This window comes from Podarcis tiliguerta (genome assembly GCF_965153285.1).
Source record: "Podarcis tiliguerta genome assembly, chromosome: 17".
NCBI lineage: Eukaryota > Metazoa > Chordata > Lepidosauria > Squamata > Lacertidae > Podarcis > Podarcis tiliguerta.
The window spans coordinates 13253149-13276945 of NC_139550.1; positions in this window are offsets into that span (position 1 = coordinate 13253149).

Sequence of the window (23797 nt, forward strand, 5' to 3'; positions counted from 1 at the left end):
ATGTAGAGAACTGAACTTAAGACACACAAAAAAGGGGGGAAATCAGAGGGGTGTGTGTGTGGAATTGACACATTAACCCATCCCTAGTGATTTGTAGCCATTAATAGCATTAGCTTCCATGAATTTGTCTAATCCTCTTTTTAAATCATCCAGGGTGATAGCCATCATTACTTCTTGTGACTGCAAATTCCATACTTCAGCTATGTGCTGTGTGGACAACTGTCTTCTTTTCTTTACCCTGAACCTTGTGACTTTTAGTTTTATTAGATATCCCCGAGTTCCATGCATAGTTTTGTATACCTCTATCATGTCTGCCCTTACTAACCTTTTTGCTAAACTAAAAAGCCCTGGGGCACTGTAGGAAATTAAAATGGCCACTCCCAGCCACCGTTAGAGTCCTGCTACAGTCAGTGATGGGACTATCAGTGTTAGAGGGGTCCCACCAAAGGGCTTTGGGCCCAGGATCACCTCAAACCTGGCCTTGCTTCCACCTATGTGGTTCCATTTATTGATGCCTCCATTCAAATGACGGAGCTTTAAATAGGTTGCATGTTGCTTTCATGCTTTATTATAATGTCAGGATGTTGAAGAGAAGTTTTGTACCTACCCAGTCCACCATGGGAGCAACTCTAAAGTCAGCAAGAAGCCGCAGTTGTGTTCTTCTACTGTTTGATGTGTATAGTTGCTCTCATTTTGTAGAGCCAAAGTTTGTTGACTTGAGATCCAGGTGCCTTTTGCATTATAATAATACATAATTCAGCAAACAAGAAGAGTGGGGAAGAGGTGCCTGCAAGGACTGTTTCCACTCTCTCCACCCAACACACATTTTTCCTACCCTTTCAGAACAACAGTGTTTGTGGCTTTGGAGTACAAGAGGGTGATAGTGGCCTGCAAGTGTTTTTAAATGTCTCTCGCCTTAACTTGAGATGACTACACGATGCAGGCATCTTAATCCGACGCCATTAAACACTTTACAGAGAACTACGCCACCAAGCATATGTAAGATATACTTGATATGGTGCCATAATATGATTTCATAAAAGATTTTAGAGCCTTTTACAGCACTTTATTGGGACCATTTTGTTTTATCCTCCGCCTGTAAACTCTAGCAATTGTGAAATACCACTGTGCAGGCGAGGGAGATACTTCCTTTTCCTGAGTGCTGCACCCAGAATTCATCTAATATCTTCACCAACCAAGAGTGTAAGTGCAGACGGGAAGTGGAATTACTGAGTGCAGAAACACATGTTGTGTCGTGTGCATCTGGTTTCTTCAACTGGCAAAGCTAACAAACATTTTTTTTAAAAAAAATCCTTTCATTTATGACAGATTACATTTTTATGTTTGCTTTCTCAGATTCTGAATGCTGATAGAACTGTGTTTCTTAGTTGGCTCCACCTTCCTAGCCTAGCTCCCCCCCTCCTTTTCTTCTGTTTGTAGCCTTTTGCCAATTCATTAACAGCCTATAAAGAATGTGTGCAATGCCAATTTGAGAAGGAGAGACTGAGAAAAGATGCTTTTCTTGCTAAGGCCTGGGGAAGGAGAATTTTCTTGATAAGACCTGTGGATCTAAAAACAACGGTATTTGTAGATGAGATTGGGATGATTTGTCAATGATGTAAATAGGATGCCACGTCGGCAAAGCAGGGGATGGAGATCACCTTTACAGTGGTACCTTGGGTTACAGACACTCCATGTTACAGATGCTTCAGGTTACAGACTCCACTAACCCAGAAATAGTACCTTGGGTTAAGAACTTTGCTTCAGGATGAGAACAGAAATCGTGTGGCGGTGGCGTGGCAGCAGCGGGAGGCCCCATTAGCTAAAGTGGTACCTCAGGTTAAGAACAGTTTCAGGTTAAGAATGGACCTCCAGAACGAATTAAGTTCTTAACCCGAGGTACCACTGTAATATGTTGAAGGAAACCATGGAGGAAAACTACGATGAAGTTGGCTCACAGGTAGCACTACACATCTGTAAGTCTTCACATTACACAGGATAATTAATTCTTTCTCTCCCTTGCATTGAAGACAGCGTGCTGTGGTTGAAGAGCTCTTGTTCCATTTATGGTGGGAGTGTCTTTGGGTCCATGTCTTTTGGTAAGAGGCATCTGGGGCAATTTCAGTCACAATCTCTTCTACCCTTGCTACAGTCTTAGCTTCACTGTCTATTCAAGATAATAGGCAGGGTCAAGTATTCTATATGGAGGAAGTCAGTTTCTTATTGGTCACTGCCAGAATGGAGATAGTGCAGGAACAGAGGAAGCTGCCTTATACTGAATCGGACCAATGGTACACCTAACTCAGTATTATCCACACTGATTGGCTGTGGCTCTCTACATGGAGACAGAGATAGCTGTTTGGGGGTCAGGTTCCCCCACCCTGAAATATATATATATATATATAGAGAGAGAGAGAGAGAGAGAGTTTCCATACTGTATTTTAGAAATACAGAAGTCGAGTAGTAGCTGAGTAAAGAAGTACTATCTTTTAACTGTCCCAATTCTTCCAACATTCGGTTTCATTGGGAGTCCCAGAATGCTAGTAATGCAGGGCCAGAGGGCTTGGTAACTGCTAGAGCTGCTTCCTATAATACAAAAATGACTTTGATGGCAAAGCAAAAAATGTTTTTGCTGATATCAACAGAGCTGCATGCTTTTAAACAGCATAAGAATGTGGTCAGGTGAATTCTGTCTGACATCATTGGTCACTAAAGATACACATGGTATAATTTTCATTCTCAAAAACAAATATCCTGCACTATAAAACAAGAAGTACACTTATGTAAGCATTTCACATTATCAAAATCCCTTTTTCGTTATGATTCATACATATAGAATGTGCTTAATTGTTGCACTTTCAATGCTATGTTCTCAGTTTATTAAAAGCAGACCTGGTGCAGAGAGTCAAAGGCAACAATTGTGAAATGATTTACAATATGGTCTCTGGTCCAGCATAATATGCCTTGTAAAAGTCTTTCTGTTGCAGAGGAAACAAGTACACAGCATTTTCATGGTATTGTCACAAGTCCTGTTGCCATGGGGAGAAATACTGAGTGGATGAAGTCATGATGTTCACTAAAAGGCGTCAGTAATGGGGCTTAATAATGTGTTGAAAACACTCAAATTAGAAAGGAATCGCTTTGTACCGGATGAATATAAACTCTGAAAAATGAAATATTGTGATGTGAAAATTAGCTGAGATCTGAACAATACTGCCACGTAGACTGGTTGCTGAACATTATGAGAGCCTTGAGCAAGCAGATGCGCAAAAGGGAACTTTGACATGCACCTGTAACCACAGGCAGCCCAAGGCAAAGGACAAAATGGCAACTCTAACTCTTCCATTCTATGTACAGAAGCCAGATGGACTGGCAGTGAAATTTATTTCCATAGTGGCAATGGAATCCCATCCACCAGGACACCTGCGGCACCAACCTACTTGAGGGGTTGCATGACAAGCACACATAGCTCTGATCACCAGCAGAAGGGAATGGCTGGATAGTTCAGCAGCAAGGATTGGGGGCTGCTACCTACCACCTGAGAGGGACGCGGGTGGTGCTGTGGGTTAAAGCACAGAGCCTAGGACTTGCCAATCAGGTCGGTGGTTCAAATCCCTGCGATGGGGTGAGCTCCTGTTGCTCGGTCCCTGCTCCTGCCAACCTAGCAGTTCGAAAGCATGTCAAAGTGCAAGTAGATAAATAGGTACCGCTCTGGCAAGAAGGTAAACAGCATTTCCGTGCGCTGCTCTGGTTTGCTAGAAGTGGCTTAGTCATGCTGGCCACATGACCCGGAAGCTGTACACTGGCTCCCTCGGCCAATAAAGTGAGATGAGCGCCGCAACCCCAGAGTCGGTCACGACTAGACCTAATGGTCAGGGGTCCCTTTACCATTACTTTACCTACCTCCTCACTCTTCCGAATGGTAGGGCCAGCTCTGCCTGAAGCCTGCCCATCTCTGTGTTAGTTCATCTTTGGAAATTCCAGTAAAATAGCAAAGGGCAAAGGGCACTGTCTGCTTGTCAACAGTCCTCAAAATGTATGAAGCTGCTCTGAGGTATCATTTTTAAGGGATCATCAGGTTTCACAATGGGAAATAGATTTTGCCTACATCGATATTCTAAAAGTCCCTGCTCTGACAAAATATATGTAGGAATTTTGAAAGAAGCTGAAGGGATGCTGATAAACATAGGAGCCAACTCCTAGTGGCTAAGTTGGCTTTGCCAGTAAAATATTTGATGGATCGGCCCCACCAAAGTGGATGGGCATTGCCACTTAAATGGCATGTGCGCACTGCGCCATGTGATCAATTATGCAGGGCAGGGCTTACCTGAGCTCCCCCAGTATTTTATTCAAGTTGTCACCCCTGTAATTTATTATTAAGGTCAGAGACCAGCTTGTATAAAGATATATGAAATGCTTCTGGAGGGTCTCATTAGGGTTGGTTCACAGATGAGTTTTCAGTAAGAGGCAGAAAGGCCCTTTTGCTGCATAAAGTACTTTAAACCCTAGTTTCCTGCTGGAATATCATACTTGAAAGTGCCACAAAATCAATAAGTATTGACTGAAACCACCCTACAAATAGCTGTTTTTAGGTGCTTGCTTCATAAGAAGTAAGGGGTTGAGGAACTTATAGGTCTTATGTTTACAAGGGGGGTGCAGATCTAGAGAGACATTGTAAAATAAATGCCTTAAAAACACCACCACCACAGATCAAGTAATGGCAATGTGCAAAATATCTGACAACTTTGAGCACTGCAAGACTTTGGCAGGCAGTCAGGGTTCATGGAAAACATCTGCATACTCATTATTAGAGCTGTAACTGCTGCTCAGTTGTGGAAATCAGTTGCTTTCTACTGGCTGCGTATATTCTCTTTTTTTACCCCCATGTTGATGAGAGACAAAATAGTTGTCTCTGGATTTTGACTTGTTAAAAATTCTTGACTAATCTGCTGACTAATGGTATGATTATACTGGCAGTGGTAGCAGTGAATTAGAATCCTCATCTAGCTCAGAGGGCTGATAATACGGAGCTTAAATCAAGTTCTACTCTGGTTATCCCATAACACTCTGGGGAGGTACCATAGTTCGACAATGGAATTCATGTTTTGCCCAAAACAGGTCTGAAGTCCCAGTCTATACAGCAGCACTACATACAACTGCCCTTTTCTCCTGCGACCAGAATACTTTGTTGATGCCAGCCCAGTTTTTAGTCTGAGCCCAGCACAAGCTGCATGAAAATGGAAGGCATTGGGTATCCTCTCACTTCATGTTTGTCACAGTCTGGTTCATGGGTGATCGAAGTCCTGGCTATGGACGTCGGGGCTGGGGGCAAGATGGCGGGGTGGGAGCAGGAACCGGAGTCCAGAAGCCAGGAGTCAGAAAGCCAAGAGTCCAAGGGTCAGAGAGCCGGGAGTCAAGAAGCCAAGGGTCTGAGGGTCAGGAAGCAAGGAGTCACAAAGTCAAGGGTCTGAGGATCAAGAAGCAAGGAGTTGAGAAGTCAGGGGTCTGAGGATCAAGAAGCAAGGAGTCATGAAGTCAGGGGTCCGAGGATCAAGAAGCAAGGAGTCATGAACTCAGGGATCCGAGGATCAAGAAGCAAGGAGTCATGAAGTCAAACGCAGCAAGGCAGGGAACGTGTTGCTGTGGCAAAGAGCCGAAGGGAAAATGCTGACCTTACATCCCTTCCTGGCTCTTGCCACCAGGTGCTGTGCCTCACCTGTGTGGCCACACCTTGCCTCTTCAGAACAAACTTAGGAAGCCCTACTGGTCACAGGCCCTGGCTCCTGCACACACACCCGACAATGTTCTCAATGAAGTCCTGCTATTGCTTGGGTGTGGCAGTAATGAACATCATGCTTTATATCAATGATCTTGCGGAGTAGGGTGTCTGGAGAACAATATAATGACTCGGATCCTAAAATGAGTTAGTGAAGTTCATTGAACTAGATTGTTTTGTTTCCTTCCTTCACCTGGTATCCTCCAGATGTTACGGACTACAACTCCCATCAACCCCAAGCCAGCATAGCTGATGGAGGTGTGATCCTTCTTTGAATTCCCTTCAGTTAACTCACCTTAGGGTGTAAGTCCAATTTTGGGTGATTTACTTTCTCCAGGAATACCAGACCCTCCAAGTGTCCCTATTTTCCAGGGATAGTCCTGGATTTACAGAAGCCATCCTGGTTTCTGATTTGATCCTGGGATGTCCTGCTTTTCTGTCCCTCTTTTCATCGGAGAAACGTTGGAGAGTATGGAATTATGTGACCCCAGAGCCAAGGAGATAGGTACAACCTTTAGAAGACATCTGAAGGCAGCCCTGTATAGGGGAGTTGTTTAATGTTTAATTATATTTTTAGATATGTTGCAAGGCTCTGACAGTGGCTGGGACAACCAAGTCATAATAATAGAATAGGACATTCCTATTTTCATTGGAGAAATTTTGGAGGGTTTGCAATACCATCTCACCATCTAAAGTGGATTTCCAGGGGACATGGCAGGGCTGCATAGTGGGAAGAGCAACTTTTATGCCATGAACTTCCTTAAAGTTAACTCGCCTTAAGATATAAGCCTGTACCTTTGTTTGTGTGTTTCTTGTTTGATAACACTAGGACTGAAGGATATACCACAGGATAAACCAATACACTATAGAGACTGTCCCCCTTTCTTGTGTTCTCTGATAGCTGTATGGGAGGCCTGCTTAATGCCTCAGAATACAAAACTGCAAAGTGAGGCATTGTGGGAATAATGGATTGGATTTGGACAAAGATGAGCACAGAAGAATTAAAGCCCTTTCCTTATCCTCCCATGCTATAGTCCCAATACAGCTTACCCCCACCACTCCTGCTTTGTATTTAAAGAAATTAAACCAGCTATGTAAGGATTAAAAACATGAATAAAACCAGCCATGTAAAGATTAACAACATCTAGTTTGGCCCTGAATTGATGTGCTTGAAGGAGCCATATGTGAATCTTCCCCCTTGAACTATCATGCAGTGTCTTGCTGCATCAAATGTGAAGACTTCTTCCTTTTTAAAGAAAACCTTCCAGCTCCTTTGTGAATTACAGCTGTGTGAATTGGCCATGACGGAAATGCAAAATGGCCCTGAATGTCACCTGTCTCAGGAGCTGGCTGCTGCAGATGTGAAGCGCAGATCTGCCATGCAAAGGAGTTCATGAACTTTCCAAACACACCTGTGCTGATTAATAAGTTTGCATGAAAAACGTGCGGAATCTGAGGTTTCAGAATGAGATTGGGTGGATCTTGGCAGCTTTGAAATATTAGGTATTTACAGTAATGTAAAATATGAACCTTGGCAACTTTTGAGAGGCTGAGTAATACTTCAAACTGAACTGCAGAAACCCAAAGGGACCCGTTGTTGTGCTACTAAAGGAGGACAGAGAAGGGGTTTCTCTACTGGAAAGGAGTCCTCAGCTGCAAAATGTGTCAGTTTTATCCAAGCACATTCCTTCCTTGGTCTTCTGGGATCTGTGGCTGAATTTGCTAGTTGCTGACACATCTCTGTTCTATGACTTTTGCATTTGTGAATCTTCAGAGCTTAATCATGATATAAAAGTCAGGGTGAACTCTGGGGCTGCTTTAATCAAGTTCAGTCATCAAATTTGGGAGGGGGGGCACCTCTTGTAACGATGAAATTGGGAGCCAGAGAAATTTGGACTTCTACTAATTGTGGGAGGCGGGGCAGGTGTGTAAGTATGCTAGCACTACATATCTGCAATCTTTATTTATCAGTAGCAAAAATAGAAAATTCTCAGTTGCTAGGCAAATAAATGTCATGAACATAGTAACAGGCTTCTAAACGTTTATCATAAAATAAGAAGGGAGCACAGATTTGTGTAGGTAACCCATCTGCAAAGAATTGGGAAAGATAAACAATAGCTTCCAACATAAGCAAAACAAGGCATTCAAGTGTTTGAACTGGATGTGATGATCAGCAATAGCATCTTGCAACTAGTTAGCACCCAGGTTTCTTCAACAACATGTTTCACAGTCCAGGTTCCTAAATTTTACAATGACCACAGTTTTTCAACTGACTTGCCTAAGATCCGGGACAAAGTGCCGTCTTTCGGAAATTCTCCCTGGATGTCAATTCTGCCTTTGAAATACTGGTGTTGTTGTTTAGTTGTTTAGTGGTGTCCGACTCTTCGTGACCCCATGGACCAGAGCACGCCAGGCCCTCCTGTCTTCCACTGCCTCCCACAGTTTGGTCAAACTCATGCTGGTAGCTTCGACAACACTGTCCAACCGTCTCGTCCTCTGTCGTCCCCTTCTCCTTGTGCCCTCCATCTTTCCCAACATCAGGGTCTTTTCCAGGGAGTCTTCTCTTCTCATGAGGTGGCCACAGTATTGGAGCCTCAGCTTCACGATCTGTCCTTCCAGTGAGCACTCAGGGCTGATTTCCTTAAGAATGGATAGGTTTGATCTTCTTGCAGTCCATGGGACTCTCAAGAGTCTCCTCCAGCACCAGAATTCAAAAGCATCAATTCTTCGACGGTCAGCCTTCTTTATGGTCCAGCTCTCACTTCCATACATCACTACTGGGAAAACCATAGCTTTAACTATACTGACCTTTGTTGGCAAGGTGATGCCTCTGCTTTGTTGGCTAGGTGATGTCTCTGTACCCGGAGCAGGAACCGGCAAGCCACTCCAGTATCCCTGCCAAGAAAACTCCATGGACAAAGAAATCCTGCTAATGACTGGGGAAATCCAGACAAATGGCAGCCCTATGCGAAGGGTTTCTTGTTTTGTTTTTAAATTAATTTATTTTGGTTTTTACTATTTTACATTGTCATGCAGAGACTATACAAATGCTGTTAAATAAATAAAATATCCAGAATACCAATATAAGCCTTCATGAAAATTTATAAGTGTTTTTGTGTAAATCTCTCCTGTTATATGCACATGGAAAGCAATTTCCCACAAGATAATGCTTTTTTGCATTTTACTTTCACACTAAAATGCACCCTAATGCACACTTTATCCTAGTATATGATTATTATTTTTTGAATTTAATTGGAGAACTGCACTGAAAAATTTGGAGAAGCACACACTTTGAAAGATGGCTGCAAAACTATATCCAAAGAATGCAAATGTCCGTTCAACAAGGGCATTATATTTCCAGGCGTCATTAGGCTGTATGTTTTAAGACTAATGAAAGGAGCCTAGCTCTTATGTTTGGTTCTATGTGAACATAATCCTGCAAGAAGGCAGAGCTGTCAGAAAGTAGCTCAATTAGAGTGAACTGATTTTGTTTTTCCTGAAGAAATGCAATGCTTTCAACGATTCTTGCTACACTTAAACTCTTTTAGTGGAGTGAGGAATCTCAAGCTCGTTTTATTAAAATACTGTAATGACACTCTATTTATAACTGCAATTACAGCACTGCTTTTATGCGTAATGGGATTAAAACTGTGAACAATGTATGTTGCTACAGTACAGGGTATGATGAAAACTGGATCAGTTCTGTAGCAGAAAGCTAACCAGAGTAGCTAAGTGGCTGAGCATAAGGCACAGAGAGGGACTGCTGTTCAAACATGTAATGAAAATTAGCTAAAGGAGAAAGGACAGAATGCAGAAACCAAGCATGCCCTCATATACCGTATTTCTCGCTCCATAAGACGCACCAGACCATAAGATGCACCTAGTTTTTGGAGGAGGAAAACAAGAAAAAATATATTCTGAATCTCAGAAGCCAGAACAACAAGAGGGATCACTGCGCAGTGAAAGCAGCGATTCCTCTTGCTGTTCTGGCTTCTGGGATAGCTGCGCAGCCTCCATTCGCTCCATAAGATGCACACACATTTCCCCTTACTTTTTAGGAGGGAAAAGGTGAGTCTTATAGGGCAAAAAATACGGTATTTTCTCAAAACCTAGTGGGTTTTTAAAAAATAAATAAATGCTTTTTTGTTTTTAAATAGTATTTACAGCTCAGAGCCTTATTTCCCATTTCCATATGAAATGCTGACCAGTTTCGGTTGCATTTATTTATTCACATATTTCTTGATTCCTCAAGATTACTATTACTCAAAAGTAGTGCATGCTGATTATTATATGCTTGCCTGCATACAAGATCCAGTTCCAGACCCTTCAAGTGTCCCTATTTTCCAGGGACAGTCCTGGGTTTGCAGATTTGATCCTGGAATGTCCCATTTTTCCTTAGTTCCCATTATCCCTGACTACTGGTCCTGCTGGCTGTGGATGATGGGAAATGTAGTCCAAAAACAGTTGGTGACCCAGGTTTGGGAAATCCTGGTTTAACTAACCAAATTTGACTCCTATATTCCTTAGATGACTATTCTACATATAAATAGGGCAGAGCATCTGAAGCTTTAACCTTTTAGCTTGCATCAATAATATATATATAGAGAGAGAGAGAGAGAAAAAAAATAATTTATTCATAAGTCAACATCCCTATAAAAGGTAAAGGTACCCCTGCCCATACGGGCCAGTCTTGACAGACTCTAGGGTTGTGCGCCCATCTCACTCAAAGAGGCCAAGGGCCAGCGCTGTCCGAAGACACTTCCGGGTCACGTGGCCAGCGTGACATCGCTGCTCTGGCGAGCCAGAGCCGCACACAGAAACGCCGTTTACCTTCCCGCTAGTAAGCGGTCCCTATTTATCTACTTGCACCCAGGGGTGCTTTCGAACTGCTAGGTTGGTAGGCGCTGGGACCGAACAGCGGGAGCGCATCCTGCCGCGGGGATTCGAACCACCGACCTTTCGATTGGCAAGCCCTAGGCACTGAGGCTTTAACCCACAGCGCCACCCGCGTCCCTCAACAGCGCCACCCGCGTCCCTCATATATATATATTATAGATATATTATTTTGGTTTTTGTTTAAGCTCTGTCTCAGTTGTGGGTAAATCTCATGCTATGCTGTATTAACCAGGCTACTATAAAAATAGAGTTTATTAACAGGATTAAAGATGGCTGGAAAGAGATATGCAATTTTCCACCTTGCATTGTTCATCAAACTGTTCTATTCCAAGCTGTGGAAGAATTTTGAGGGAATCAGATTAGATCTGTATTGCATTCAGGCATTATGAGCTAGCCGAATGTGTATTCTGAGCCAGGTAAATATGAGTTTCAGTGACATCATCACAGATATACATTATATTCCCCCAAGGATGTCTGAAATATATACACACAAAACACACACACCTCCTGACAGCTCATCATAATGATGGTCATTTTACTGGTGTACAATATTTCTGGCTGCCTAACAAAAGCATTTGTCTTTTCTTCTCTTTCCAGCTATAGAATAGTGACTTACATATTTTACCTATAGCTTGAACTATTAAAACATGATGCAACTGATATTTTATTGTGGCTTATGTGCAAAATGCCTCCTTCACCATTCTTCTTTGAATTGCTTCCCCGCACAAAGCTTGAAGCAGTACTCTATTAATAAAGAAACCAAGCACATTTTCACTTTTATGTTTGCTGATATTCTAGAACTTATATATAATATTGCTGCTATTAAAGCCGATCTAAGGCTGATAAAAGTTTAGAAGCCATATATAAATCCTCACTTTCAAAGTGCATAGCCCAGTCACCTTTGGAATAGAATGTCTTATATTAGCTTACATAGCCAGGATAGACAGGATACCTCGGTTGGTTAGAACATGGTGCTGATAATGCAAAGGTTGAAGGTTTGTATGGGACAACTGCAAATTCCTCCATAGCAAAGGGGTTGGACTTAGTTGATCCTCAGGGTCCCTTCGAACTCTACATGATTCCATGATTCTGTCTCTCCCATAATTAGCATTGTGTCCTAGATCAAGTTTTTCCAACCTGGTGACATCAAAGTTTTGGACTACAATTCCCATCAGCGCCAGATAGCATAGCCAATGGTCAGTGTAGATGGGAGCTGTTGCGTGGCGAGTTCCTGTCCCCCCCAGTGGAAATAAAGACACATGACACAATTATTTGAGGTTAATAGGCTAAATATGGTCACAACTTTATTGGTTACAGGTGATGAGCGGTATTGGCTTAGGCATTGGTCCTAACAGACTATCTGTCTTCAGCCCATCCACTTGAAGTCTGGGAAGGGTTAACCACCAGTAGGGGGAGTCCTGCTGATGCACATCAACTAGGAACTCCCCCGGGGTCACCGCTTGGGGGCGTGCCTTAGGCCCTCACCTCCACAGGCTTTGGACAGGGCCACACCCCCCAGAATCCTTTATTGGACTACCCTTCAATATGCGGGGCAGGTGATGGCACTTCCTCCCCTCTTCCATCTACAAAACAATACCAATACCAATGCGGTAAAAGAGGGAGATCCCCGGCCGTGCCTGCGTTTAAATTAGGTGGGCCACACCTCCAAAGCCAGCCGATTGGCTGGCCAGGGGGTGAGAAGGCCGGGGATTCCCTCAATCACGTGGGGGCTGGGCACGTGTGGTGGGGCTGTGACGCTCGCAATCCCACCTCCTCTGCAGGGTGGAAGTGGCTTTGTTAAACCCGGAGGGCATCAGCCGATGGAAGGCTGACTTAGATTATCTAATATTGCATACCTTTTTAGAAGGAGGTTTCCTTGGCACATTGTTTGATGGGTGGCCACGTCTATGGACTTAAGAAAGCATTGCTTGCACATCATTCTTAGAAAGAGATAAAAGCCTTTTGTGTGCCTGGTTTGGGCTTCCTTACATGTTAACACAGAAGGGATAGACATCACTTGCATTTTCTGTACAGATGCAAGATGAGCCAATTATGTGGGCAGAAGTTTTTATATTTTCCCATGAGCAATATGGAATCAGCCATGGAGCAGGTGGCAACTACGTCACACCAGATGCATTAAAGGGCATGTGCTACGGCTACCCTTTTGGAATTAAGGGATATAGATGCATAAAGCAAGATGTGCCTAGGAGAGAACAGACCTAATGTTTGTAAAAGGCTTAGTAATAAAACCCAATTATGGGCTGAACCATTTCCACAGGAAGGCAAAACTCCAGTTTCATTGACGGCATTAGCAGCTGCGCTGATTTTCATTTGAAAGGACTGGAATGGGTTTATTAGGAGAGACAAGATGCGGATAGGCAAAACATCTCCTCTAATTAGAGGAGGAGTCAATTTATTGCCAGGGATCAAGTAATCCAGCTCCCCCTGCAGGCAAAAATCCATTTTGTCCAGATTAAATAAAAGGGGGAATAGGGATGCCCTTGGTGAATACTAGTCAAACAAAAGGCGGCTTTTGTGAAAACCATAAATGTTTAAATATGTTACTGATTCCAGAATAAAATGTCTGCCTTTTAAAGCAGGCTTTTCCTTGTAAACCTGTTTGCAAGAGCCTTGAGCAGCTTTTATGTGTGCCTTTTATTATTTCTGAAACGGCTTTTCTTTACAACATTCTCAGGTGCTCCTAGACCCTGGCATGATAAGGAAGCTTTTCAAAAGTCACTTCCATCTCCTAATCCTTCTGACTATACAAGCCAAATATTGATCTATTTAGTAAACTAACCTGTGGTAGTAAAGACTGTAAAAGAGTGTTTATTCTGCATCGGGGGGCCCTGACAGCTGCTGAATGGTGGGATTATGATGTCACAGCAATAATTATACTATAAACATGGGAAACATAGGGAAATAAAACATGAAAGGAAACTTTTGTGACCAGTTGCCAGGCAACCAAAATATGTAATTTAAAACCTTTGAAGCATATTGTGACTCTCTCTCTCTCTTCATTTTGCAGATGTCCTTGCTTTATAGGAAATTCTCAGTTTCAGTTTCAATTTATTGCCCTGAGTATCTAGAGAGACAAGGACGAGGATCTGGTGATAGAGAGCTCCATGAACTGATGTGCATCAAATTGCATTTCAGTTGGAGTTTAGCTGAGTTCACATGGAGCCTAGGAAGTCATTTAGTCGCACTGAGATTAGATTCTACAGCTACATGTAAAATTGGTTTACTTTTACCTTGGTTCTAATGTCAAAATAGCACAGGATGTGTTGTAAAAAAGTACTTTGACACAGTCTGTAAAGTAATTTGCATATAAGCAGTACTCTCCTACATATATTTACTTTAGTCCTGGCATATGTGTATTGATTCTATGTAATCCATGAATGTTTGGGGCTATATATAACCACTGAATCAGTGGGGCTATGTATAACCACTGAATCAGTACCAATGTTCCCTGCATTTGCAATCCCAGCTATTGACAATGATATCTAAAGCATTCTATTTATATTTGAAAGTCAGGGCCTCTTCCACCAAACTTAGGCTTTATACAAACCACTTAAAGCACATGACTCCTCCCCCTCCCCCCCCAAAAAAATCCTGGAAACTGGTTTGTTAAGGCTGCTGGGAATTGTAGCTTTGTTGAGGGTAAACAGTTCCTGGGATTATTTTTCTGTGCGGGTTTTTGTGTGCTTTAAATGCATGGTGTGTACTCAACCTTAGACTGAATAAGGCTGCTAAATCTGTTCTGTACATTTCCAGCCCTTGAACATATCCAATATGTACATTAATTTGAATGGTGAAAATGGTGCGCCTTATGCTGCTCGTATCATACGTGAAAATAATGGGAAGAGGAATTAATCCATTTGGTGAACCAAGTTTGGTTGGGGAGAAAACTGGTGAGAAGATTTCCCATGTGATCTTATTTATAGGTTGTTGTTGTTGTTGCTGCTGCTGCTGTTTTGGCAAATACATGACTGGAAGAGCAAAATGGCAGTGTACAAAAATTCATTGGCAAACCCAAATCTTCAAGTATGCCTGATCCCAATAAGAAATCCTCAGAGGGTTCACTGCTTGCTTCTCATTGTAAATGCTGCTTGTTTATACCTGTGGAACTGCGGCTTTCCATCCAGTATCTGCATCAAATCGAAGCTGGAGGACATCCAAAGGAGGAAATGCCTCTTCTGAGATAGCACCTGCTGTGATGCAGATGCACAGGACAGTTTTTCTTCAGAAATATTGTTTTAATTTGCATGCATATGTATGCAGAGTTAATTGACTAATTAAGTGATTACAACTGACATGATTAATCAACTATTTCCTCCCAGTGGGAATGCTCTGGGTTTCATGAGTTTACAGCGCTGACTCATGAAGTATGTTTCTTATAATATTACTCTAAATGCTAACAGTTCAAATCCGCACGGAACAGCTTTTTACCACGAATTTTATGTACTCTAGTCTGTAATTTCGAAGGCTGAGCAATATACAGTGGTACCTTGGTTCTCAAACATAATCCGCTCCGGAAGTCCATTCGACTTCTGAAACATTCGAAAACCAAGGCGCAACTTCGGATTGGTGCTGGCACCCAGGAAAGAATATTCCTGTTCGGGTTCCAAAAAAACTAAGTGTTCAAAAACCAGAGCACTTACTTCCAGGTTTTTGGCGTTCAGGAGCCAAGATGTTCGAATACCAAGGCGTTCAAGAACCAAGGTTCCACTATATAAGTAAATATTCCAGTAGGGAGGCTGCCATTTTTAATTTACTGCATTGTACCATACATTGGAGGCAATTCAGGTAATTGAAATGGCTGCTCAGCACTAATCAGAGGAGAACCAACCCTACTGTGTCACTGTGTGGCATAAAATACATTATCAGGGATGGGTAACCTTTGTCCCATGTGTTGTGGATGCTACATTTCATCATCCCTGACCATTGGTCATCCGGACTGGGACTGATGGAAGTTGGTGTTGGAACAGACACAGGCTAGCCATCCCTGTTTAAGGGCTCCAGAAATGATGCTCGATTATTTCCCTTAATTTTTGACTTCGCAGCCTTCATTGTTGAGGCTTCAACAACTCCTGCTGGAGAGAAATGCTGATTTCTCCTTATCTATGCAGACATTTATTAATGACTTGCAGAACAAAAGAAGATTAACATGAAAGAGGAACCTTGTGTGAACCACCCCATTTCAGTTTAAGCTAGGAGGCCTCACCTAACGAAACCCAGGAGATAATTACCAGGTAGGCTGAATGGCAATTTACAGCCTGTTGCTACTAATTATAATTTGATGGTGAATAAATCACAGTGGTGGCATTCTATAAACAAACACTCGTAGAGTCAGTGTTCCAGGATTTCACAATATTTCTATCCCTTTAAAATGAATTAGTGATGACTGGTAAGATTCGAAACCTGAATGTGAGTCAGTACTGGAAGTGCAGGATGTTAAAAGGGTCATATTTCGGTGTTCCTGCCACTGTTTTTCATGAATGCATAGGAAAATGCAAGTGGGACTCAGCTGAGGCATAATTGTATGGTGTTAGCACCTTTGAAAAGCTAAGTGGGATCTAAAAAGGTAAAGGTACCCCTGCCCGTATGGGCCAGTCGTGTCCGACTCTAGGGTTGTGCGCCCATCTCACTTAAGAGGCCGGAGGCCAGCGCTGTCCGCAGACACTTCCGGGTCACGTGGCCAGCGTGACGAAGCTGCTCTGGCGAGCCAGCACCAGCGCAGCACACGGAAACGTCGTTTACCTTCCCGCTATAAAGCGATCCCTATTTATCTACTTGCACTTAGGGGTGCTTTCGAACTGCTAGGTGGGCAGGAGCTGGGACTGAAAGATGGGAGCTCACCCCGCCGCGGGGATTCAAACCGCCGACCATACGATCGGCAAGCCCTAGGCACTGAGGTTTTACCCACAGCGCCACCCGCGTCCCTAGGTGGGATCTACACACATATAAAAAACTCTGTGAAAATGCTTTTTTTAAAAAAAAGTTTTGAAAAATACATTGGATTTTGCATAGCTCGCTGTTGTGTTATGTTTGTATATTGCACTTTACAACACATTTCAAACGTTTCATTTGCAGCTGTGTAGCTGAGTCTCCAGTCTTCACAACATAAAGTTATGCTCTTATACAGCATCCTCAGAGCAAGATGCCAGGACTGGCAGTCAATGCAGAGCTAGCGTTGTCTAAAAGATTGTATTATGTTACTCATTGTTCCCTTGTTTTGTGTGAATTTGGCTTAACTTTCCACAATACCTTGCATAAGAAACCCAAATATTCTCTTCCTCCCACTCTCTCCAGATCTGTGATAGCCATTTATAAAAAACTGTTTTTGTTCAGGACACTTGTGTGCAACTGTGGTTATGCAATTTTCGCTTTGAATTCAAAACCACAGCCTTCTGCATGCCAAAACACAACTTATGTTCTGCAATGCGTGTGCTTGTGTATATGTGACAAAGGGAAGCAGAGAGTGTTTTTGCTGTTCGTTAGCACCTAATAAACCAAAGCTCAAAGCAGAATGAGGTAGTATTCAAAGAAACCAATTTAAGGGTGATGTTCCTACAGTAATAACATTTGACAATAGTTTTTATTTCTCTTGTCATGACATGTTTCCCAATGTGCCAGATGAAATGCGCCTTTGGGCAGCCTTTGCAAGTGACATAAGCCTGACTTCTTTCTAGTAAAAATATAAGTAAAGTGGAATTTGGAAATTTCCTCACTTAGTTCATGATAGATCATGTCTTTCCACAAATTGTCGCAGGAACTTTGGGGGCGTGGAGGGGGAACCAATTGTCTTGATGTGAAGAGCTTTGTCTGTCTTTTCTCACTGCTAGGTTATTGCTATAAAGGTTCAGGTTGTGGATACATCACACATTCTTGTGAATATGTTTTAACTATTCTTCATTCTGACTTTTAAATTGTTGTAACCATCCCTGGAAGCTGCTGGTGAAGGGCAGGTAATAACTTTAAAAGAAACTAGATAGAGACAGATAGATAGATTTACCATATGTGAATCCTTACCTAGCCAAAAGAGCAACATTTGACAGTGTCAGCAGACTTGGGTGAACCCAAACGTTTTGCATAAGTATGAATAATGTTTATGAAATGCTGTCTTTCCAAATAAACTACAGGTCAATGCAGGGATGGGCAACCTATGGCCCTCCAGATGTTGGCATAGCAGCCAACTCCTAGGGGCTGAGGTCCCTTTGCCCCCCAATCAAATATTTGAGGGGGCCAGCCCCACAGAGTCAATGGGCATTGCCATTCAGATGGTGTTCATGTGCCATGTCTTGTGGTCGATTATGCCAATTGGGGCTTACCTGGGCCTCCTCAATATTTTATTCAAGTTGACACCCCTCGTGGTTGGAGTCCAGCTTCCATCATTACACCATTAGTCATGCAAGCTAGGACTGATTGTCACTAAAGTCCAGCAACACCTGTAGGACCAAAGGTTGCCCATCCCTGTATCAACTACTCGGGTAGTTTGCCAGTTTCTGGGTTAACAGATTAAATAATATAAAGCAAGGGAGAAAGAGCTAGTGCAATTCACTAACTATGAGCCAGGACATGTTCAAAACTAACCTCTACCATGATCTTGCTAAGCAAGCTGCTTTCTCTCTCTCTCTGCCTTGGGAGATGGAGACAATGCTGAACTGAGATAATGTTTGTGGGGCAGATAATTTACATGGAACACTCTGAACACCCGGAAAGTTTTTCATTAATACAAAGAATAATAATACAGCAACATGGTTCAATAAATACATAACTGAATCTCAAATATCTGGAGGCGGCATCAGCTAAGAGCTGAAAATGCTCTGTATGGCAAGAATTCACTACAATTTAAGCACCTTAATTAATCATTCTCTTAAATTTATAATTAAAGGCCCTTTAATTATAGTACCTTTAAAGAGCTCCTTCTCCCATATGTGCCTCCCATTCCTTGAGATCGACAGATAAAGCTTCATTTTGTATTTTTTTCTTTTCACCACGATACGAACTGTGGGAGCTCAGAGATGAGTCAGCGCCCTCCTTGAATGGATGCCATTGCTAGCCAAAATGTTCCATGGCATTCTCTGGCTCATGCTAATTTTCACGGACCAACAGTCTGATAATGTTGCCTCTCTGCAAATCAGTTTTGATCTTTTTTTAATCATAAGTCACTTTGAGCAGTCTTTGAAAAACAAAGTTGGAAAATGCAGATTGCACATTTTGTATAGGAAACTAACAACAACAACAACAACAACAACAAACAAACAAACAACCCTGGCACTTTTCATGCTTCAGTTTTTGGGCTTTATTTCTCCTCTCATATAGGAGATGAAAATCACTGGCCAGCCTTGTCATACAACTGTGAACAGTCATTCTCTGCCTTCCAACATCATGTGATTTTTTAAGTTCTATGCAGAATTTAAAGGAGCCCTGTGCTGTCTGAATTTTTATTGGGAAGCTTCATAGGATGGATATATGTTTGTCCTCTTACTAATATCATCCCCAGCGTGTGGCTCTCATTACCAGGATAATCATGTGGTTGTGTCCTTAACCACACAAAAACTTTTGTGCAACTCATCACAAACAGAAAAGGGGGGAAACCCCTTATATTATGTTGTCCTGGAACTCGCGATGACTCATTGGCTCATGTTCTCTGACTGCAAATCACACTCGTGTCACCCAGACGGTATGTGACAGAAGAGAAGAAATGGTCAGGAAACAGAAATAATTTGTTCTTGAAGTTCCAGAAATGCCTTCACAGCCAATATTGCATTTTCAAAGTTTAAAAGCCTTGTGCATGGCATCTAAATGAATGCAATTACCTTTTTTGTCCTAGAAACACTTTCCTAGATAATATTTTCATCTATGATGTATATTCCAGGATTTAGAACTAAGCATAAAATGTTGCTGTTCAGCTCCTGGATGGCAAAATGGGATGGGGGGGGGGGGAAGATACTTGCCAATGTTCCCAAGGTGCATGGTTTAAGCTGGGAAGCTTACCCCGGCAGTGCTCCTGGCTCCCATGAACTGGTGGCTGCCATTTTGTTTCATCCATATTGCCCTTGGGGTGATGTTGCATCATCATATAGGGTTGTTCCGACAGGCATGATGGGCAAGAAAAAAATATGCACCCTCTGGTTGTCTGTTTGTGGCCACATTTACTTTTATTCTTAATTCCTCTCTGAGTAACGCAACCCCTGGCTGGCAGCCAAGGGGAGGTTCTTCTGCCCATAATGGCTGTTGGAAGGATGCCATGTGATGAGGTAGCATGACATTCATTGGTCAGGTGGAGGGAATGAAAGCCACCAGGAACAGCACTCCCTGTGTTGCTGTGAAATGGGCATCAGTGGTGACAAAACACACAGTGGCTGTAAAAGAAGCTGGCAACCTTTGCTGTCCCTTTCACCTCTGAAATCCTATGAAATGATCGTCTGTGAACCTTCCACCTGTTCCTACTCTAGGTATCTATTGTTATCTAAGATCAGCTCATGGCTTTCTGATGGAATTGAAGGAGCACCTTGCGTTTTGCTACCAAATCACAAGGCAGAAAAGATAATCTGCTGCCATCTTCTAAACCACGGCTGGGTAGTTCATTGTGGCTGTAGGGGTGCAAAAGGTAAAGGACCCCTGGATGGTTAAGTCCAGTCAAACGCTACTATGGGGTTGTGGTGCTCATTCTCCTTTCAGGCCGAGGGACCCCTGGATGGTTAAGTCCAGTCAAAGACTATGGGGTTGTGGTGCTCATTTCGCTTTCAGGCCAAGGGAGCCGGTGTTTGTCCACAGACAACTTTCCGGGTCATGTGGCCAGCATGACTAAACTGCTTCTGGCACAACGGAACACCGTGATAGAAACCAGACCTCACAGAAATGCCATTTATCTTCCCACCACATTGGTACCTATTTATCTACTTGCACTGGCATGCTTTTGAACTGCTAGGTTGGCAGGAGCTGGGACAGAGCAATGGGAGCTCACCCCGCCGTGGGGATTCGAACCACCAACCTTCTGATCGGCAAGCCCAAGAGGCTCAGTAGTTTACACCACAGCACCGCATGTGTCCCTAGGGGTGTAAAGCATCAGGGCTAGAAGATGCAGCAATAGCCTCAGACAAATCTCCTTGGAGAGCTCTATCAATGGCGACTGGCTATTATGGCTATACATAACCCTCTACAGTTAGAATGCTTCTGAATACCACTTGCAGGAAACCACAGGAAGGTAGAGTGCTATTTTGCTCGAAGCCCAGGATGCCAGACCAGATGGGGCATTGGCTTGATGCTCTTACTATTTACTTATGGTCCTTTTCTTTCCCCTAGGTCCTTCCCTTTTGTCACTCCCCTCCCTGCTATTTTCCCTCATACTCCTCTCACGCTTAGACAACTGTTATGTACTGAGTTGAATAGGATCCAAACTGCAGCAGTCTGATTGGTCCTAGAACAATAGGATTCAGAATGCAGCAGTCTGATTGGTCCTAGAACAATGCAGCTGTATGATTGGTTGGCAGGAACCACCCAATCATGCTCCAGATAGAAGTGAATCCACAACCTGATTGGCTTACAGTAGAATTCCTGAATTAGCCAATCATGTGCAGCCCATTGTGTAAATAATGTATATAAAGCAGATACTTTGAGGGGACTCTCATTCGTTCCTCCTCACCACTATGAGCTGAATAAAGAGCATGAAATCACTTTGCGACTCTGAGTATATTTCAACAACCTTTGTTATTCCCCCTCTCTTTCTTTCCTTTCCTTTCCTGCCGACTTGTGTGCTACTACAGCTTTGTTGTCTAGCCAAATCCCAGTCTCCCATGTGCCTCTCTGAACTGTGCATGCTGGGAGCTGCTGGTGCTGGCATTGGTCCAGCCAAACTGCTATGGGCTGGGCAGGGTGGCAACTGAAGAGGTACAGAAGTCAACCTCAATGTGGATTGAGGCACACTGGTGGTCCCCAGCTTGGCCACCGGTTTGAGAAACACTGCATTACAGGGAATGCACATTTTGTTGGAGGATTGTGGCAACCTGTTGCATGTGAACAGCAAATGCAAGCAACCGTGCCAATTATTTGCTTTGGCTACCTTCAGAAAGCCAAGGGAGGATTAAATTGGTGGTGCAGGCAGTTCTGCCTGTGAAAAGATCTGCAGCTATTACAAACTCCCAAGAGAAAATTATTTAATACGTTCTTAAAATTGCATGTTGTTAGTATGTGTAATTAAGGTTAATCTTTCTTTTAGCTGTCAGCTCAGGTTTACAATGCTGCATTTTCTTAATTCAGCTAAGAGAGTCGTATGATTGAAGACTGCTGTACCTTAGAGGCATTCACATTGCTTTTTACATGGCTCGTGCCAATGCCTTGGTGTGCTTTTCAGTTTACAGTAACTCAGGGTTCCTGGCAGAGTCAGCATGTCATGCCAGAAATGTAAGATAAAGGTTGATAGTTTCACCTGGGTTCAGCAAAACTCTCTTGTGTGGCGTGTTTAGGAGGTTTTCATTGTCTACCCCTGGGACACCCTGGGGTTCCTTGGTCACAGTTGCCATCTGGAAATCTAAGAGCACAGCTGTAGTCTAGGGGTACACCCAGTCTGTGAACCTGATAGGAATGTGCTCAACATCCTTCCCTGCCATGCTTTCCCTTAATTTTTGGAGTGTTGTATTACCTGAAATAATTAGTGGACTGGAACTCACCATGCTGGAAATCTGAGGCAGTCCCAAAGCTGTATCTTTTGAATGCGCACACTAAAAAAAAGTATAGTAATGTGTGGCTGCTGCCATTTGCTGCCTGCCACCTGTCCTATAATGTTCTGCGTTTCCCCAGCCGCCACCACCAGTGGTATGTGAAGGAGAAAGGGAAAATGTAGGATGTTAATATTGATAAGATGCCTTTCTGGATCCAGCCCATATATGGTGGCAAACAAAATAAAAGCATAAAAATACAACATTAAAATAAACTTCATTTTTTAAAAAAACAACAACCCACAATCCCTCCACAAGAATATGTTAAAATACAATTCAGGCAATAGAAATAACAAAAGATTTTTATCTAGCCTCATTTTTATTAGAAAATGTTGTTACAAAAGTTGTGTTCCACCCCCACTCTCTGCTGAGTAGTGGCAAAAGCCCATGGGGTTCCAGGCATTTACCCAGGGTCCATGGTCCTTTGGAGAATTGAGACAAAGTAGAGACTATTGTAGCGTTAAGAAATATGGTTTATTCACCTACTTACACATTCAGTCTGCATGGAGGGAGTCCAGATCTTACAGCATGGTCATTTCAAGAGGGATTTGTCTCCCACAGCAGTGCAGCCAGCCTTCAGCCAGCCTGCCTAAGATGGATCCCCCATCCTTTTTCCTCCTTCCTCGAAGCAACTCTTGCTAAAAACTCTCTTTTCCTCTCACCTCACACCCAGTTAGCATGGCGGCCTACCAAATCCCAGTCTCTGTTCACACCTCATGGCAAGTCAGGAGGACAGTTCTCTTGCATTGTCCTCAAGGGCCCAGTATAGTTTCTTAATAGCTAGCTTGGCCAGGTCATTTTGCATAGGCTAGTTCAGGAATTCCTCTGCAGCTTCTATTTCTCCCAAATAATCAAAACCCTACCATTTATTATTTTATAGGGTTTATTAATTTATTATTTTCTAGGTTTTAGGGGGGGGTCCCCCAAATCTATAACACCATTCTTCCTTTTCTTCCATGCTGGCATAGGAGACATTGCTTTATTCTTGTAAATCAAAAAAAATATGTTGGCATATCATAGTTAGAGAGAGGGAGAGAGGGAGGGAGGGAGAGAGAGAGAATAAATGATCTGTTCAGCTACAATACACCTGCCAGCAAAAGCACCTCAGCTGATGAAAACATGCCAAGTGACTCCCCCAAGAAGATCTTGGGATGCTTTGCTTTTTAACCTAAAGCAAAGCCATAAGTCTTAAGTTAAATTGCTTGTAGCCAGAGCCTTGGCAAGAGAATATACCATGCCTTTGGAGGTAATGTATGAATAATGTAAAAAGGAAGAAAATGATTCCATACGAAAATGCAATTGTAAAGACATGAATTGGCATAAATCCCCAATTCTCATATTGACTTGCCTATTATTATGTTAAGAACAATACACTGATGCCAACAGTGTTATATTCCTGTAA